The following is a 14,699-nucleotide window of genomic DNA, read 5'->3' on the forward strand; positions in this document are numbered from 1 at the left end:
ACACAACCTGCTTGGTGTGTGTGTGTGGAGGAATCTACTACTAGAAGGATACAAAATACTTGTTACTACTAGACGGATACAACATACTGGTTAATGACTAAACCAGTATGCCACTGCCTTAAAGGAAAGTCAACAGGATGTCTTGCACTGCTGCATGTAACAAAATTTTTCCATAGTGCCAGCATCTGATCACTGCTTGTTGTTAATTTAATTGGCTGGGGATGATGTCTGATACACACTTTGTTGTGGCAGATATCTGTAAAATGACCTCTGCATAAACATATATAATGCCCTTCCTCATAATGTGGACATTCTCATGTGGAATGCAAAGAAAAACTTCTTGGTTGAGTGCAAACAGTGTTTATTGCTGTGAATAATGCATGGCCTAGCCCCACTGAGAAGAGAACAAGGCCAGTTGGCTGCTGCAGGATACAACTGGTTTAGCATTGGAGAGTCGGTAATGGAAACCTACTGCACTGTATTACTATGAATCTGATCAATGTATGAAATGTCAAAAACTGCCAAAATGTTTGTTGCACAGCTCGCAATATCTCCTGTCCACATGCAGTTTGCAGCGCTTCAGCCAGGGAGGGGTCGGGTTGTCGCAAAGCTAATGTGTTGATTTACTTATTTAGGGCTAAGTGAATCACAACGCACATATTAAACTTGCTGCATATGATTTACCAGACACACACATGAATTTACATTTTCTACTCAATCCCTGAAAACTGCAGTCCAAGATGCATAATTTACAGTGTCTGACTTGCAGTGTTGTAAAAATTCTAGCTTTACTGCTACCATTTACTTTTTGTTAGAGAAATGGCCAGATAATGAAGAGAATATATCAGACAATGGTAATATAGGCATAAGGGACACAGAGAGAAATTTTGAGCTGTGTAATATAATTGTGCATTCAAAGAAAGAAAAAATCCAGATATTTAGTATCACTTGTCTGAAAGTGGTGTCTTTGATATACTGCCCTGTAGTATCACCCTCCTGCAGTTAGCAGTGATCCACAGACAACAATTTCTGATATTTAAATTAACTATCTGCTGAGCCCCAATTGTAGAAACCATTGACTTCATACCTACTTGCATGAGGTCTCTGATGAAGTACGAGACTCAGTGAGGTGGATAGGGTTACAACTTGTATTTAAAAATAGGTTAAAGATTAACAAGAGCTATGTTCTTTTAATAGAAACTCACGAACATGAGCTGAGAGCAGACTTCACACATTTTAGCAACACAGGGAAACATGGTGTACATTGATAGAAACATTAACCAGAGCATAATAGTATCTACTTAAAAAATACAAAGTTGTTGAAACAAAACCAACACTAGTATTGTGCTTGGTAGAGATCACATGAATAGATCTTGTGATGCTAAAGAAGAAGCCCTGATTCTGAGAGATCACAATCAAGGTGACAGTGGGGGACACTGGTGATTTCTTACCATGTGGTTGACACTGTCTGTATTTGGCTGAGGCACAACATAGTTGTGCACACTGAGTGAAGATGGTGACTTCTTTATACAGACAACATTACAACATTCTGCTCAAAGTAATGAAGAGGTAAACAGTGACTAGCTACAACACATCAGTAGCTTGGAAAGTTCATGCTGATGTCATTTCATGGTGACTGTCAGTCCTGGTGCAAGCAAGCAGGATAGGACTGGGATTGGTGTCACTGCACTTTAGTGGGACCCACTTCTAAAAAATAGGAGAGTTCTGAACTATGGGGAGCAGCTGAGGCCAAGATCTACTAGCAGTGACAGGGGGAACTGACCACATCATTTACTGGTAGGGGCTTTACATTCTGCTTCATTTTTTTTTTTTTTTTTTTTTTTTTTTTTTTTTTTTTTTTTTTTTTTTTTGCTGCCATTACAGACAAATTATCAATTTTTCTCTGAATTACAGCAACTGAAATTTGATTCAGGATAGCAGTCCCTAAGTACTTCAGGAGTCTATTTATTATTCTCACCTATTTCTTGAAAATTTTACGAAGAGATTAATTCTGCTATTCAGACCTATGATAGCTCTAAATAAAGCTAATAACTCTAAAAACACAAGTTCAGCTGTGGGTTGTTCATTAGGAAAGGATCCAGAATCAGTAATTGGATGAATAGGTTATTAATAATTAAATGTTCCTCTCTTTATTAGAGATCTTGAGCAGACACGTATGTCACATCGTAACACATGGTGAGTCCAGAGAATGTTGTGCCAGCTATTGTGGACTACAGGACTTTTCATTCAGTTTTCTGTTTTAAAAAGTCTTAATACCTGTATGTGAACATCTGTGTTATGCTTTGTGATCCAGTACTCGGGCATGTTCCACGTGTTAAATCAGTCGGCTGCTTATGTCACAGGGTCCTCCTGAACTGCGTCATTGAAACATTTTAGCAGGTGCAGACACAAAGTGTAATTTCTTGACTAATTTGAATTTAGGTGTTATCCCTCCAACTGTTATAAATAATGTTGGCTCGCTGGCTGATTAGTAACTTTTCCCAAGGAGAAGATGGGTCACAATGATTTTGTAATACGTATTAACCTTACACTGAACACACAAAGCTGCACTCATAACAAGATGAAACACTACATTACAATCTCCCAATTTCGATGGAGTACCACCTCATGAGCCTCAGTCACACTCATTGATTTACAAATGCTTTATCATGGATAAACTTAAGCTGCATTAGAAAGAAAAATTTAAAGAAATAGTTCAGCTGCAGTCTTCTCAGATCTTGATGTTCATTATATTGACATGCCTGCCTCTTCCCATTAGCATATCTGGTGGAGTTGCTAAAAAATGTATTTCTGGAATTACAATGAATTATGTGAATTTTGGAATTTTGTTGAGTGCTTGCCTATACGGGATGAATCACCTAAAACTAGTGCCACAAATATTGCATACATGGAAAGTGCTATTGATGTGTGATTTTCACAGAATGGATAGGTAGTCAGAGGCTCATATTGTTAGCCAATAAACAGGTTGTAATAATACTTAGAAAGTGTACTTTTGTGCAAACACAATTTTTTAAATGCAACAACACTTTTGGTGTTAACAAATTAAAAGTAGAAGGCACGTCGATAGACACACAAACATACACACAAAATTCTAGCTTTTGCAACCAACGGTTGCTTCGTCAGGAAAGAGGGAAGGAGAGGGAAAGACGAAAGGATTTGGGTTTTAAGGGAGAGGGTAAGAAGTCATTCCAATCCTGGGAGCGGAAAGACTTACCTTAGGGGGAAAAAAGGACGGGTATACACTCGCGCGTGCACACACACACACACACACACACACACACACACACACACACACACACACACACACACACATCCATCCGCACATATACAGACACAAGCAGACATATACAGAGGCAAAGAGTTTGGGCAGAGATGTCAGTCGAGGCGGAAGTGCAGAGGCAAAGATGTTGTTGAATGACAGGTGAGGTATGAGTGGCGGCAACTTGAAATTAGCGGAGATTGAGGCCTGGTGGATAGCGGGAAGAGAGGATATATTGAAAAGCAAGTTCCCATCTCCGGAGTTCGGATAGGTTGGTGTTAGTGGGAAGTATCCAGATAACCCGGACGGTGTAACAATGTGCCAAGATGTGATGGCCATGCACCAAGGCATGTTTAGCCACAGGGTGATCCTCATTACCAACAAACACTGTCTGCCTGTGTCCATTCATGCGAATGGACAGTTTGTTGCTGGTCATTCCCACATAGAATGCGTCACAGTGTAGGCAGGTCAGTTGGTAAATCACATGAATCCTTTCACACGTGGCTCTGCCTTTGATTGTGTACACCTTCCGGGTTACAGGACTGGAGTAGGTGGTGGTGTGAGGGTGCATGGGACAGGTTTTACACCGGGGGTGGTTACAAGGATAGGAGCCAGAGGGTAGGGAAGGTGGTTTGGGGATTTCATAGGGATGAACTAAGAGGTTACGAAGGTTAGGTGGACGGCAGAAAGGCACTCTTGGTGGAGTGGGGAGGATTTCATGAAGGATGGATCTCATTTCAGGGCAGGATTTGAGAAAGTCGTATCCCTGCTGGGGAGCCACATTCAGAGTCTGATCCAGTCCCGGAAAGTATCCTGTCACAAGTGGGGCACTTTTGTGTTTCTTCTGTGGGAGGTTCTGGGTTTGAGAGGATGAGGAAGTGGCTCTGGTTATTTGCTTCTGTACCAGGTCGGGAGAGTAGTTGCAGGATGCGAAAGCTGTTGTCAGGTTGTTGATGTAATGGTTCAGGGATTCCGGACTGGAGCAGATTCGTTTGCCACGAAGACCTAGGCTGTAGGGAAGGGACCGTTTGATGTGGAATGGGTGGCAGCTGTCATAATAGAGGTACTGTTGCTTGTTGGTGGGTTTGATGTGGACGGACATGTGAAACTGGCCATTGGACAGGTGGAGGTCAACATCAAGGAAAGTGGCATGGGATTTGGAGTAGGACCAGGTGAATCTGATGGAACCAAAGGAGTTGAGGTTGGAGATGAAAGGAGTTCTTCTTCACTGTGAGTCCAGATCATGAAGATGTCATCAATAAATCTGTACCAAACTTTGGGTTGGCAGGCTTGGGTAACCAAGAAGGCTTCCTCTAAGCGACCCATGAATAGGTTGGCGTACGAGGGGGCCATCCTGGTACCCATGGCTGTTCCCTTTAATTGTTGGTATGTCTGGCCTTCAAAAGTGAAGAAGTTGTGGGTGAGGATGAAGCTGGCTAAGGTAATGAGGAAAGAGGTTTTAGGTAGGATGGCAAGTGATCGGCGTGAAAGGAAGTGCTCCATCACAGCAAGGCCCTGGACATGCGGGATATTTGTGTATAAGGAAGTGGCATCAATGGTTACAAGGATGGTTTCCGGGGGTAACAGATTGGGTAAGGATTCCAGGCGTTCGAGAAAGTGGTTGGTGTCTTTGATGAAGGATGGGAGACTGCATGTAATGGGTTGAAGGTGTTGATCTACGTAGGCCAAGATACGTTCTGTGGGGGCTTGGTAACCAGCTACAATGGGGTGGCCGGGATGATTGGGTTTGTGAATTTTAGGCAGAAGGTAGAAGGTAGGGGTGCGGGGTGTCGGTGGGGTCAGGAGGTTGATGGAGTCAGGTGAAAGGTTTTGTAGGGGGCCTAAGGTTCTGAGGATTCCTTGAAGCTCCACCTGGACATCAGGAATGGGATTACCTTGGCAAACTTTGTATATGGTGTTGTCTGAAAGCTGACGCAGTCCCTCAGCCACATACTCCCGACGATCAAGTACCACAGTCGTGGAACCCTTGTCTGCCGGAAGGATGACGATGGACCGGTCAGCCTTCAGATCACGGATAGGATTAAGGTTTTTTAAGAAGGATTGAGAGGCAAGGCTGGAAGTCAGAAATTCCTGGAAGGTTTGGAGAGGGTGATTTTGAGGAAGAGGAGGTGGGTCCCGCTGTGACGGAGGACAGAACTGTTCCAGGCAGGGTTCAATTTGGATAGTGTCTTGGGGAGTTGGATCATTAGAAGTAGGATTAGGATCATTTTTCTTCGTGGCAAAGTGATACTTCCAGCAGAGAGTACGAGTGTAGGACAGTAGATCTTTGACGAGGGCTGTTTGGTTGAATCTGGGAGTGGAGCTGAAGGTGAGGCCTTTGGATAGGACAGAGGTTTCAGATTGGGAGAGAAGTTTGGAGGAAAGGTTAACTACTGAATTAGGGTGTTGTGGTTCCAGATTGTGTTGATTGGAATTTTGAGGTTTTGGAGGGAGTGGAGCTGGAAGTGGGAGATTGAGTAGATGGGAGAGACTGGGTTTGTGTGCAATGAGAGGAGGTTGAGGTTTGCTGGAAAGGTTGTGAAGGGTGAGTGAGTTGCCTTTCTGGAGGTGGGAAACCAGGAGATTGGATAGTTTTTTGAGGTGAAGGGTGGCATGCTGTTCTAATTTGCGGTTGGCCTTTAGGAGGATGCTCTGAACAGCCGGTGTGGATGTGGGAGAGGAAAGATTGAGGACTTTTATTAAGGATAAGAGTTGACGGGTGTGTTCATTGGCTGAGTTGGTGTGTAGGTGAAGGATTAGGTGTGTGAGGGCAATGGATTGTTCAGTTTGGAATGAGCGTGTAGATCAACACCTTCAACCCATTACATGCAGTCTCCCATCCTTCAACAAAGACACCAACCACTTTCTCGAACGCCTGGAATCCTTACCCAATCTGTTACTCCCGGAAACCATCCTTGTAACCATTGATGCCACTTCCTTATACACAAATATCCCGCACGTCCAGGCCCTTGCTGCGATGGAGCACTTCCTTTCACACCGATCACCTGCCATCCTACCTAAAACCTCTTTCCTCATTACCTTAGCCAGCTTCATCCTCACCCACAACTTCTTCACTTTTGAAGGCCAGACATACCAACAATTAAAGGGAACAGCCATGGGTACCAGGATGGCCCCCTCGTACGCCAACCTATTCATGGGTCGCTTAGAGGAACCCTTCTTGGTTACCCAAGCCTACCAACCCAAAGTTTGGTACAGATTTATTGATGACATCGTCATGATCTGGACTCACAGTGAAGAAGAACTCCAGAATTTCCTCTCCAACCTCAACTCCTTTGGTTCCATCAGATTCACCTGGTCCTACTCCAAATCCCATGCCACTTTCCTTGATGTTGACCTCCACCTGTCCAATGGCAAGTTTCACACGTCCGTCCACATCAAACCCACCAACAAGCAACAGTACCTCCATTATGACAGCTGCCACCCATTCCACATCAAACGGTCCCTTCCCTACAGCCTAGGTCTTCGTGGCAAACGAATCTGCTCCAGTCCGGAATCCCTGAACCATTACACCAACAACCTGACAACAGCTTTTGCATCCCGCAACTACCCTCCCGACCTGGTACAGTAGCAAATAACCAGAGCCACTTCCTCATCCTCTCAAACCCAGAACCTCCCACAGAAGAAACACAAAAGTGCCCCACTTGTGACAGGATACTTTCCGGGACTGGATCAGACTCTGAATGTGGCTCTCCAGCAGGGATACGACTTCCTCAAATCCTGCCCTGAAATGAGATCCATCCTTCATGAAATCCTCCCCACTCCACCAAGAGTGTCTTTCCGCCATCCAGCTAACCTTCGTAACCTCTTAGTTCATCCCTATGAAATCCCCAAACCATCTTCCTTACCCTCTGGTTCCTACCCTTGTAACCGCCCCCAGTGTAAAACCTGTCCCATGCACCCTCACACCACCACCTACTCCAGTCCTGTAACCCGGAAGGTGTACACGATCAAAGGCAGAGCCACGTGTGAAAGGATCCATGTGATTTACCAACTGACCTGCCTACACTGTGACGCATTCTATGTGGGAATGACCAGCAACAAACTGTCCATTCGCATGAATGGACACAGGCAGACAGTGTTTGTTGGTTCTCTGCCCAAACTCTTTGCCTCTGTATATGTCTGCTTGTGTCTGTACATATGTGGATGGATATGTGTGTGTGTGTGTGTGTGCGCGCGAGTGTATACCCGTCCTTTTTTTCCCCTAAGGTAAGTCTTTCTGCTTCCGGGATTGGAATGACTCCTTACCCTCTCCCTTAAAACCCAAATCATTTCGTCTTTCCCTCTCCTTCCCTCTTTCCTGACGAAGCAACCGTTGGTTGCGAAAGCTAGAATTTTGTGTGTATGTTTGTGTTTGTTTGTGTGTCTATCGACGTGCCAGCGCTTTAGTTTGGTAAGTCACATCATCTTTGTTTTTAGATATATTTTTCCCACGTGGAATGTTTCCCTCTATTATATTCAAATTAAAAGTAGGATATATTAGTATTTCAGTGGTACTTGTTGCAGGATTCTATTGCGCTTCATTTAAAGAGGTATCAGATTTTGAGAAGTTCCCACCCTGACACTGGTACAGTGCCTGTGGTAGAACAAACTAAAGAACAACACAAGTGCATAAAGTAGTTGCATGGATTTTCACCAGCAACGAGACAACTGAGCGTCATAGGTTGTGTTCAAAATTACCACTGGCAGTGGCAATACACACTTCCAGTCTAGTATGGCATAACTGCTGCACACATGCTAGCATTTTAGTGAAGATGTCCAGACAGGCAGCTGTAATATGTTGATGCTTATAATCAGGTGTAGTTGATATGTCCATGTAGACAGTGTCTTTCAGCTTTCCTCTCATAGAAAAGTCTACAGGTGTCAATTCTGGGTGATTGGCCAACTGAGGTACAGGTCTACTGCATCCAATCCAATGATTTGGAAACACTTCATGAAGTGTAGAACTTCATGCACTATGGGCTGGATAGCCACCATGTTGGTATCACAGCTTCCTCCTAGTCTCCCAAGGAATGTCTCCTAGCACCTATGGAAGATGGTATATTGGGAGGCTGTGGTACTTGTGTGCATTCAGTGTTGTGTCTTTGAAAAATAGGCTCATTATCCCACACCACATGTTTACACTCCATGGATACTGATGTTCCACCTGACAAAGCCAAGGGGATTGTCAACAGATCAGTAGTATATGTTTCGGTGGTTTACCTAGCCATGATTAATAAATGTGGCTTTATCACTAAACAAAATACTTGATGTAACTGGAGTAAGCTTTCTTAATGCCAAAGTACAGAAGTTTACACAATTCTCATAATCATTTCTATGCAGCTCTTGATGGAGAGAGATGTCATACGGATGGAACCTATGTCACTCAGTGGTGCTCTGTCATGTGGTTGCATGTTAGTTAATGTGCAGATAACTGCAACAGCAATAAGAACATTAATTTTCCCTCTCTTCTGTTGCATTGTCTTGGTGTAACATTACCATTTTCAAGTAACTGGTTGAAGATTTTGAAAATCAATTGCTAAGATGGTTGACATCTAGTGGGATATAGTGCCGCACACACTGAGTAATAATGAACTGCATCCTTCCTACACTCTCCATACACCATGAGCATGTCATTTTTTCCTGCATTGGTAAATCCCATTGTCCACTCACAACGTATTGCTTGGACTGTCACACACTGTCTAACAAGTTGCAATACTCTCAAGGAACACACAAGCACACTGTAAACAAACATAACAACATCGTGCCTAGTAACTATGCAGGTTGAATGGTGCAAACTAATGTTGATGTGAAAACTTGAATCTTGTAAAAGACTCCCACACGAATCCTGCTACAAACAACACTGACATTCTAATTTACCCTACTTTTAGCTTGTTAAATTCAATAAGCATTGTTACATTTAAAAATGTATGTTTGCACAAAAAAAGACATGTTCTCTGAGATCTGTTCAAACAATTTTGGAATTTTCTCCCCAAAGCTTTTCTACGCTTACCTTTTACTTTTTGTACATGGTTTCCTTCGAAATACTACCCTCTTCAATTGATTCACTGCTCCCAATGCCATTTCCACTTCCGGAAGCAGTCTTTGTATGCCTCTTGCTGGATCACACAAAGCGATGTGTGTGAATTTTCTTTTATCTTGTATGTCATTACAAATCTTCGTCCTTTTAACAGAATTTTCAACTCTGGAAATAAAGAAAGGGATCAGTCTAGAGAGTGTGGAGTATGAAGCAGCACAGAGATTTGCTTTCTTGTGCAGTAGTCATGCACCAGCAGGGGTGAATGTGCAAGTGTGTTATCGTGATATTGTCTCGCCACATTCCTTCTCACATTTTCTTGCAGGTGTCACATCATGTCCTGATAGTAACATCGATTGACATCTTTTCCCAGTGGCATGAATTCATGATGAACTAATCCTTCAGAGTCAAAGAAAACTATCAACATGGCTTTGATGTTTGACCTCTCCTGACAAGTTTTGTTTGTCCTGGAGAACCTTTTTCAACCTATTGTGAAGACTGAACCTCAGTCTCAACATCATGACTGTAGATCCACGTCTCATCACCAGCTGTGATTCTCTTCAGGAACATTTGCACGATCGAAAAGCTCTTCACAGATTGCGAGACGAAGATCTTTCTGGTCTTGCCTCATGAACTGTGGGACAAACTTGGTGGCAACATGATGAATTCCAAGATACTGTGTCAGGATTTCATGGCATGATTCAACTGAAATGTTACATTCTTTTTCTATCCCTCAGACAGTCAGTCTTAGATTGGCGTGCACAGTTTCATTGACATTTCTGACATGAGGTTATCGGTAGTCATCCTGAATGAGGGTCATATTTGACTTCTGTCTGGCCATTTTTAAACAATGTGAACCATTTGTAACACTAAGTACAGCTTAAGCTCTCCTCACAGTAGGCTTCCTGCATCATTTGGTGTGTCTCTGTAAAGGTTTTCTTGAGTTTCATGCAAAATTGAATGCAGACATGTTGCTCCTCTAACTCTGTCATCTCAAAACTCACGAGCTGTGGGACACAACATTCTATCCAGTACAGCATTGAACAATAAGTAACAGACTTACAACAGTAAAACTTGTGGCAGTTACACATTAAAGACAGGTGTGTGCAGGAATGTGAAGTGCATTGCGCTCCAACACACCATTGACGCAAAATTATGAATGTTCCAGGAACATGTTTATTAGCTAACAATATGAGTCCCTGAATATCAATCCATTCTGTAAAAAATGTACATCAGTACCACTTTCAATTTCCCCAATAGTTGCGGTGCAAGTTCTGGGTGATTCATTCAGTATATTCAACTTGCTGTTTCAAATAATATCACACACACATACAGCAAATCATACATATGTGTTCATAAAATGAAGGCTTTCATGACTGCTTGTCTTAGTTGCTATTGAATCTTCCAGGTTGTGCCCATGGTCCATGAATGCTGATGTTTTGGTCAGAGCTGGAAGGGATATATTCAGAGGTGCTCCATTGAGTCTTGCCAACTTAAGGGTCAAATGTCAGAGAATGACATATTGAACTGACGTCTGTAAAAGGAGTCGCTTATCTATCAGTTCTGTTGGAAGTAAAATTGGAACTGTGGTCACTAATTATAGAAAGTGAGCCATATTTCAAAAATTCAGCCTTTAACAAACACACACGCCACAGTCTGTCTGGAATTGGTGGTACTAATATATATCTCAAGAAGTGATCCATAGTAGGTTAGATACAATTAATAATTTCCATCTTTCATTTTTGGTAGGGGACCTAAAATATTGAGACCTTTTTGTTCAAACACTGCTCTGGTTTCTTGGAGTTTTTGCAGAGGTGTATTGGTTTTGCCCACATAGTTCCACTTATTGCATGAATCTCAATTTGAAATGTAACTTTAATCATTGGCTCCCCGGTTCTGCCACCAATAGATTTGTGCTGTTTGTGGGTTAGTTGCTCTTTTCTCATTGCATCCTGCCAGTGGACTATGGACTATCAAGACATTCTTTTAACACTTGTTCTTGTAGGACTTGAGAGATATGATGATACAGTTTCCTTTAGCAGTGCTCTTGTACAGCATCCCATCACCAACCCTGATTGTAGGATCTTGTTTCCAGAATTGACACTGCATGTCAGCATTTTGCACGTTTATGAATTCCTCTTCCCTCCCAGTTGTGAAACATATTCTGACTGACTTTCCTACTTAATCCATCCATATTACTGTGCAGTTTCCCAGGCTGGTGAACTACTTCAAATTGGTACTCAGTTAAACATATGGCCCATGAGGTTATTCTACTGCTCGGATTGTTCAGGTTGAGCAGCCACTTCAATGTGGTGTGATCAGTCACAACAGCAAGTTCTCGGACAACTAATAAACATCCATTGTATTGTATGCCATAGTCAAGTGCATGTAATTTCTTTTCAGTTTTCAAGTAATTGATTCTGTCTCTGTTAAGAAGACGGGAAGTGATCAAATTTGGGTGCTCTTGTCCATTGATTTTCTGTGAGAAAACTGCCCGAACAGCAAAATTATTAGTGTCAGTAGCTAGGATGAAGGGTTTTGAGAAGTCTGGAGGGGCCAATATGGTGGTAGCTATTGTCAAAACTCTTTTCAGTGTTTCCATCACATGTGAACATTCAGAATTCCAACTAAAAGCTGCTCCTTTTTTCGGTAGTTGAGTCATTCGTTGTGCTGTGTCAGCGTATCCCTGAATGTATCATCGCTAGAAATTCAGTGCTTAGGAATGCTTGCACTTCCTTCACTTTCATCAGTTCTAGGTAGTTCTTCACATCTTCTACCAGTTTTAAGTCATCTTGTGTTCTAAATATTTTCTTCAGGTACAGTGAAATGACATTTTGACATGGGTAGGGAAAGATTTACAATGTACAGTCTCTCAATATACCTCTTTGTCTTTTGGCACATTGTTGCATGCCTTGACTGAAAATGATAACATCATCAAAGTAAACTAAACATTGAGTGGATGTTAATCCTCTGAGCACAGATTCCATCACACTGGAATGTTGCTGGTGCGTTCTGAAAACCAAAATGAAGACGACACTTGTACACACCTGTAGGCTTAATAAATGATGCTGTAGCCCTGTTGTCTGAATGCAGAATCAGCTTATTGTAACCACAGGTTAGGTCACGGACGGAGAAGATTTTGCATGAACCGTGATAATCCAATGAGTGTACAGTATTTGGCAATTGATGAGTATCTGATAACATTACAGCATTCAGCTTCCTGCAATCAACACAAAACCTATACTTCTGTTCTCCTGTAGGCGATTTCTTCCTTACAGTTACTATGGATAAACAGTGTGGATCTGATAGTTCTCTAGGTTCAATGAACCCCACTTACAGCTGTTCCTTAATCATCTCTTCGACCAAGGCTTGTTGACTATATGGAATTCTGTACAGTCATCGAGCAATGGGTACTGCTCTTCCTGTATGTATCCTGTGTTGAACCAGGGGGATGGCAGGGAGATTATCCTATTCTTGAAAAATATCAGAGTAGCTCAGTAGCACCGGTGAAATTATTTAATTTAGTAAGCAGCTCTTGAATGATTGTTTAGAGTGCTTCATCAGTTGATTTCTTCATGCAATTTTGTCATATGACGACATGATGGAGACGGTGGCTGTTGTTTCAAAACAAATGTTGATGATGTCAGGACAGCAACCAGCCACAAATTTACTTTAGGTTCCTTTATTCAAAGGAAACCGTTACCGGTTTCAAATTGTTGTGATTCATCATCAGATGGTTTACACGCTTTCTGTATGACATTTGGTGTGTTTTTATAGATTAGTTGTCCTAAAATATAAATAAAACATAATTATAAACACGTCACACACAGATGGTTGCGTTACAGATTTTCGTTGCATGTGACTTACGTGAAACGTTGGTTTCGAGTGTTTGTTTTCATAACATTTGTCCAACCGATGTAAATGCATTCCCACTGCATCCTCGTTGTTGCACACACAAATAGTTCTCACTGTACACTTTAGATTTGTCGCTGAGATCATTTCAACCACACACCACATGTTTTGATACATACAAAGAGCTTACAAACATATGAGTATCACAGATGCTATGATATATCGTAACATTTGACGATGATGTCCTATATTTGGAAAGGATCATATATCCATTTACAAAACTGTAATGCCTTTTACACTAGTACAGAGACACTGAATTTTTGAGCTGATATTGCTAAATTAATTATAAAGTTTTTTATATATATTTAGAACTGTATAGGTAAAATAGTGTATTATTTTATTACATTTGGCATCATGAGAATTATAGTAAAATATAAATTTGCTACTTGATCTGCAGATAGGTGTATTAATATTATTTGCTTTGGAAGCTGGAAAGTAATTTTTAGAAATTTTTCAGGAAAGGGGTGTTAGCTAACTCTGTTTGTTCGTTAAGGATATAGTCTGGGGTGCTGTTTTTGTGTGTGTGTATTTCTAATTCTTCTAATATATTCATAGTGGCTCCTTTTTTTGTTAGATGCAAAATTTTTAAGTTGTCCTCAATGTTTCCCACTGAATGGTTTTCTTCAGCAATATGGGCTGCAAATGCTGATTTGTTCAAGTTACCAAGTCTTAGAGCATCAATATGTTCTTTGTATCTAATTTCAAAACTTCTGCCTGTCTGTCCAATGTAGAATTTTGGGCATATATCACATTTGAGTTTGTCTATTCCTGATTTACGGTAGGGACTCTTGGAGGTATTTACATCATGGATTACTTTGTCATTAAGTGGACAATAATTTACTACCTGCACATGTTTCTCCTCGGTAGGTACTTCTATCACATCTTGTGTATCTAGGTTCAACACTGTTGCCACAATGGTTCCTCGTGGTAGCTTTGCTTCTGTGTTACTCAGATTAGCAACACGTACTGGAGCTGGTAATTTCCTATTTGGTTCTTCGTTAATGACACTGGCAGTTCATGGTACATAGCAATGCCTCTGGGCTAGCAAGTCACCATTTACTGATGGTTCTGTCAACAGCAAGCTATTTTTTTCCTTGCACTTTGGCATCTTCCCGTCGATATACAGAATTTTTTCCTATTCCCAGGAGGATTCACTCACGTTCAGTCAAATAAACATTGATCAGTGAAACAGCATCGCTACTTGGTTTGTGCATTACTTCAGCAGCACAGCATTGTTTGAGTATGATGTTTAGATTTCCCGTTGCAGACATAATCATTATGACTCAATTGGATTTCTCTTTCTGATCTGAGCATAGTTAGCTGCCATAAAATCTAACCCCAATATACACTTTGTAGTGTTTCTGCTCCTTATCACTTGCGATTCAACCACATATTCAGCTAGGCTATCATGAAGTTAATCAAAACTTCTCCATAACTGCGCACCTCGTTGCCATTAAACTCTTTTTATTGTAC

The 14,699-nt window shown here is 41.7% G+C and overlaps 1 protein-coding gene across 1 annotated transcript in view; it reads left to right on the forward strand.

Moving 5' to 3' along the window:
- LOC126412163 (WD repeat-containing protein 81) overlaps nucleotides 1-14,699 on the forward strand; it is a 300,014-nt gene that overhangs the window by 36,545 nt on the left and 248,770 nt on the right. The gene's annotated exons all lie outside the window — the stretch shown is intronic.

The sequence above is a fragment of the Schistocerca serialis genome, chromosome 7, assembly GCF_023864345.2.
Source record: "Schistocerca serialis cubense isolate TAMUIC-IGC-003099 chromosome 7, iqSchSeri2.2, whole genome shotgun sequence".
NCBI lineage: Eukaryota > Metazoa > Arthropoda > Insecta > Orthoptera > Acrididae > Schistocerca > Schistocerca serialis.